Source organism: Tupaia chinensis, unplaced genomic scaffold (genome assembly GCF_000334495.1).
Source record: "Tupaia chinensis unplaced genomic scaffold, TupChi_1.0 Scaffold150243_1, whole genome shotgun sequence".
Taxonomy (NCBI): domain Eukaryota; kingdom Metazoa; phylum Chordata; class Mammalia; order Scandentia; family Tupaiidae; genus Tupaia; species Tupaia belangeri.
Genome location: NW_006210084.1, coordinates 1,321,308 through 1,327,318, shown reverse-complemented (window position 1 = coordinate 1,327,318; position 6,011 = coordinate 1,321,308).

Below are 6,011 nucleotides of genomic sequence, written 5' to 3'. Positions count from 1 at the left end.
GGAAAATGCTTCAAACAATGCTTGGTGCATAACACTAAAAGAAACCAAAATTTTCTTTGTGTTCTCACATCATAAAAGCCTGCCTTGCTTTAAAATGCCTTTGGCCAATGTGAGACATGATGATATTTTATTGAATCATTCCCTTTTTCACTCTGGGTCTTTTTCAATGGAATCATACAAAGGCACTGTGTAAGGCTTTTTTATATCAGAAAATAATAGCCATTTTGGTGGACTTGCTACTGTGTATATACAATTCTAGCCTAGATTTCGCTGATGTTTTGTGTAGATTTGATGTTTGAAAATAAACTGGTGGGTCTGGCAGGTTGTATGCTGGTTAAAGGTGCTGGATCCTCACATGGCCGACTGTGGTTCAAGTCCCAGACCTGGTGGCTTGCTTTCTTGCTTTCCCATCCTCTCTCTCTCTGTGTCTCTATCTGGTCAAATTAAAAAATAATAATAACAAATGGAATTAAATAAATCTTTAAAAAAAGAAAAGAAACAAAACTGGCAAAGAGCAGTGATCACCAGACACTTTTCTGCTTAAGTCCATGTGAATTTCTCAATTTCATGCCATGTTGTACCACTACACTTTGGCTGGCAGCTTCTAGAATGGCCTTGTGATTCTATCTCCTCATGTCCACACCCTTGTGTAGTCCCCTCCCCTTGGGTATGGGTGGACTGGCTTTTGGCACACAGCAAGTGGCAGACATGATGGGAGAACACATCCAAGATTAAGTTCTAAAGACAGTTACTTGAGTTGTGCTTTCTTGCTAGCTCATCTCACTTGCTCTTGCTGATGAATGAAGTTGCCATGTGGAGGCCTGCCCTATGGAAATGCCCATGTGGCAAGCAGCAGAGGAAGGCCTCTGGATAACAGCTAGCATGGAACTAAGGCCTCACTCCAACAGCCTGGGAGGAAGTGGATCCTGCCCACAAACACTTGAGTGAACTTGGAAGTGGGTCCTCCTCCAGCTGAACCTTGAGATGACTATAGCCACTGGCCAATGCCTTGATTGCAGTCTGGGAGACACTGAGTCACAAGACCCAGCTGAACCACTCTCAAATTCCCAGCCCACAGAAACTGAGCTAGTAAGTGTTGTTTTAAGAAGTTGTTACATTTTAGAGTAATTTGTTATGCAGCAATAGATGATGAATATATACACTATGGTCATTCTGCACTTAGATCACTGGCATAATATGCTGTTGGCAAATGCAGCAACACAGCTGTGACAGTAAAACTGTTAAACTTGAACTCTAGTTCCTAGTAGGTAGAAAGGTGTCATAACACACAGAAGTTAAGGCTGCTAAGAAATCAAAGAGAATCTATTTGTGACCTGGAAATGGAAAATTTATCATTCCTAATAAGATCCAAAATGCTTATCATTTGTTGAACAGGGGAAGATGGAAGCAAGCAAGAACAAAAGTGGTGGTAAGAAGATTAAGTGGAGTCTTCGTTGTGCCATGGAGATGGGGTGCTGAAATGAAAAGACCTAGTACTCTAAGAGCACCAAGAATTCATGGAATAAAATAGTGATTACAGATAAAAACAAACTATCTGCTGCACATCAGATAAAGACACTCTGTCGAGTCTTCACTTCCTTCTCTACCTCCACCTCCCACCTGTTTTCCTTTCCACAAACTAAGATCTTATAAATATACCCCTATAGGCAGTGGAAACTGGCAATTTGTGAAACTTCTAAGCTTGACTTGCAGTCTACAGAAATAATATATACTATGTGTTTTTTAAATCACATTTGTATTAGGGCTAAATGATATGTGTAGTCTGTAGATTAGAGATTCCTAAGAATATACAAAAGAAAGATTCTAGGTAATCACTACATTCACTAGACACTTGTCATTCCAAGTGTGGTTCACACCTTTCTTCTTCAAATCTACACTTATTTAACCTGCCAGGCTGGAGGAGGTCAACTCTATGATTATTTTTAGTTTACCTCATAATCTTGGGATTTCACAGGAAATAGAGACCAGCTTTTCCCTGAACAGCTGAATCCTTTTCCTTTGCAAGAGTCAGGATAGGAGCTTTTCTTTCTAGAGAGATCTCTGGCTGGGACTCGCTGTTCCTGTACAGCTTTCAGAACCTCATGCATGCGCTTCTATTTAAAAGCTGTCTTGTCTACAAATGCTCAAGGGAGCAGACAATCTGGCTTCTTTCACTTTTTGTTAGTTTTTGCTGGAAATAAATTTCTGTGTTTTATCCAACAAGTGGAGATAGGACCCAGCAGAAAGGCGGCCTGGTAGAAGGTGGGCTGGAAACAAGGTTCACATTTCTGCCCGTATGCATCATGCATCTGACTGGATGATACAATATTGAAGTAAAGAACTTCAGTACCAGTTAGGAAACAACACTGTCCTGAGCCTTCTGGGTGTCCCCGCCATGATCCGGTACCTATGACCCAGCAGAGGTCTGCATGATGCTCAAAAGCCATCACGTTCTGGTTATTCTCACCTTGTGCAACATGGTTAAATTTTCTGGATATTATCCCTGGGTAAAGTATATGCTTAAGGCTCAAATTACTTGTGTTTATCTGGCTCCACCATTTAAACATCTCATTACAAGGTCTTAGAATTTTCATCTGTGAAACCTTAAGTTTAAATAAACTGTAATGCACCATAATTGATATGTGCTACTATTGTTTTTGAGTTGCTTGTCCAATTATGAATAATAGACTCATATCCCTAACTCTCTCCTTCTTCCATCTGCTAAGGCACTTTCTTGTCCCTCAGGCCTATGGAACTGTCCACAAAATTTAGCTATAGCTTAGTAGCACAGAGGGCTGGGGACCCAGGCTCCTTTTTGGGATGGTTGTAACTGTGGTTGTTGTAGGGATGTTTCACTCTTCATCACTAGCCCCATTTCAGAAATGCATTTGTGAACATGCTGCACATTTCCCCACCTTCTGCAACAAAGAGGGTGCCAGCATTACTCCATTTGCTCTGTCTCAAGACACACATCATGACCATCAAATACCGCCATCTTCTACTGGTATTTGGTCTCTGATTAGTGTTGCCAGATAAAATGTATGTGTGCCAAAGATACTTAAGTAAAACATCATTCATTGTTTGTGTGAAATTCAAATTAACTGGGCTTCCTGCTAAACCTGGCCATGCTAAAGCTCCATTAGTCTCTTTCCACTTCTAAGTCTCTTCCCTGCTTCTAACCTACTGGGAGGTGGTGGATAAACACAGAGCTTGAAATTATAGAGCTGCCAAGAGTATGAAGTTCTCAATTATTTTCCATCTGCCTTGCCTCCCCACAGTTTCATATACTACTCTATTCTGACCCAACTTATTTCCCCTACCCTTCTCTCCTGAAGACTCTTGGTCCCAGTTGTGTTCTTGGCAACCAGACTATCCTTTCTCAACTGTCAGGATCTTAAATGTGACATGCTTGAAGAAGGATTCTTGATTACACTCAGCCCTTCCTTCATTCCACTGGTTTCTGCTTCAATATTCTACACCTCAGTACATGGCATTGAGCGCCAATGACATACAAGCCACCTTGGTTGCTGATCTTTTCTGCACACATCCTTTCCAGTCATCAACAGGTCTGGTGGCTCATGGCTCCCTCTCCAGACATTCTCCAATCCACCCCTTCCTCTTCATTCTGACTACTAAAATCCTGTTCTATTCACTACTATGTCTAGTGCTGTGGAGTTAGCGGTTTTCTTAGAATAGCTCCTAATCGCCTTTCTCCCCATCCCCCCCCCATAGCAGAAAAAGGACCTGCCTGAAGCATCAATCAGATCTTTCACAAACCTCCTTTGGCTTCACTCAACCACTCCCTGCTGCTGCTACCAGGGCCCTCGACAGAGATGCAGGAAAGGAAGCTGAGCTGTGCTGAGAGGCTTGTACATTCTTACCGAGTGATAGTAGGCATAACAATGGTGCTTGAATAACACAATTAAAAACCAAAGCCTTGTGTGCTGATGGGTTGTATATCCAAAGGTCCCAGGGAAGAGAGGAAAATGCTCTGAACCTCCTTACCATACATAGCTGCCCAGAGAATTTGCAGAGAACAAAGGCCTCTGATTGCCCCCCACACCCTCCCCACCCCCGCACGCAAGCAATTATTTTTAGGTGAAACAAAGGTAAGAAAGTTTCTTTGGTGTCTCCTGACAATTAAAAGATGATGCAGGTAATATGCTTTGATCCCTTCCAAAAACTGTGTAATATTTTCTTCTGGTGAAACATATTTTCCAATGACATTTCAACAAATTAACAAGGGTAACTTTCAGAATGTGTGTTTTTCCACCTAACAATGCAAAAAACAACTGTTCTTTTTCTGCTTCATTAAACTGAACAGACTTGATATAAGGCTGGCCTTTTCTGCTAGTGCATAATCCCATGTAATATGAATATAGCAAAGAGCTAATAATCTCCCCCAACTAGGTTTCCTATTAACTATTTTTATCTCATGTTTCCCTGATGGTTAGGAAACACTTTATGGTTGGTTTACCAGAGAAACCCTCTGGAATCCCCTCTCACTTGATAGGGTAAAGCCAAAACCTATCTTTGCGGGTGAGGTTTCAAGAGTCCCACAATGATAAATAAACTAAATAAAAGATGAGGGTGGGGAGAGGCCAGTCCCATGGCCTGGTGGTTGGAGGAGTCAGATCTTACATGGCTGACCATGTGGTTCAAGCTGCCTGGACCTGACAGCTTGAAAAACATGCCAGGATTATGTGCATGCATGCCCCAAATCAAGACAAGATGGAGAAATGGAGGAGAAAGGACTATAGCATGATCATGCCCCATTGAGGGGTACTTTCTCCTTCTCTCCCTTTATGTTTCTCTCAGACAAGCACATATACCCTCTAGCAAATGAAAAAACAATGATAAAATAAAATGTGGGGACATAGTTTTGGAGGAAGTCTCCATGAGAGCATCCTCTCTGTACCAGTGCTTCTCTACTCTGGCTACACATTAGAGTCACCTGGGGAGCTTTTTAAAAAGCATCAGTACTTGGGCCTTATCTTCAGAGTTTCTGATTTAGTTGGCCTGGGGAAGTATCAGAATTTTTAAAAGTTTCCCAAGTAACTGTAAGGGACACTGACAGTTGAAAATCAATTCTCTAGAGAATGGTATATGCATTTGGACATTATTGTTATGTGTTGCATCAATCATTTAAAAAAAAATTATTTGTTGAATTTCCTGGTCTTCCTCCTCCCACAGCCTGTCCTGTCCCTGCAGTAGGTGACAGACCCAGCTTCAGGCCTCTGGCCAGCAAGGGACATTGAGGCAAGGGCACCTCTTTCCCCCACCTCACTTCCAGGACCCCCAGCCCAAGAACCCACCCACTAACCTGTCCTGTCCCTGCAGCAGGCGACAGATCCAGTGCCAGGCCTCTGGCCAAAAAGGGACATTGAGGCAGGAACACCTCTGTCCCCTCGCCTCACTTCCAGGACCCCCAGCCCAAGAACCTGCCCCCTAGGAGATACTGCTTTTCAGACACCTCAGAGTACTCCTCTTGAGACCACACTGGTAAAAACAACACAAGAGAGATTTCGACAAACATCAATTCGCAGCATAAGGGAAACACACTCACTCCTAGTCGGAAAAACGTTCCCGTAAGAGGTATTCAAAGGTGAATACATCTTCCAATGGCTAGAAGTAGAAGAAGAGCCTCAAGTCTGAATAAACAAGGAAATATGTCTCCATCGAAGGAAAATGGTAACTCCCCTCCATGTCTCGTAAACATGAAGGACGTTACCAAAATGTCAGACAAAGACTTTTTTTTTTTTTGAGAGATTTTCACTGTAGGGCGCGTGTGCTCGCCAGACAGACAGAGAGAGACATAGAGACAGAAAGCGAGAAATCACCCCCCAGGGGGGATGGTCACGCCGCAATCCCCTCTCCTCCATTCTCCTCTCGGGATCTTGGGCACGCACGCACACGCGCCCGGCGTGAGTTTTAAGCCACTGGGTCCAGGACACGAACCGCAGTCAACTACGTGGGAGTCCAGCGACATAGCCATTACACTAACTGCTGGT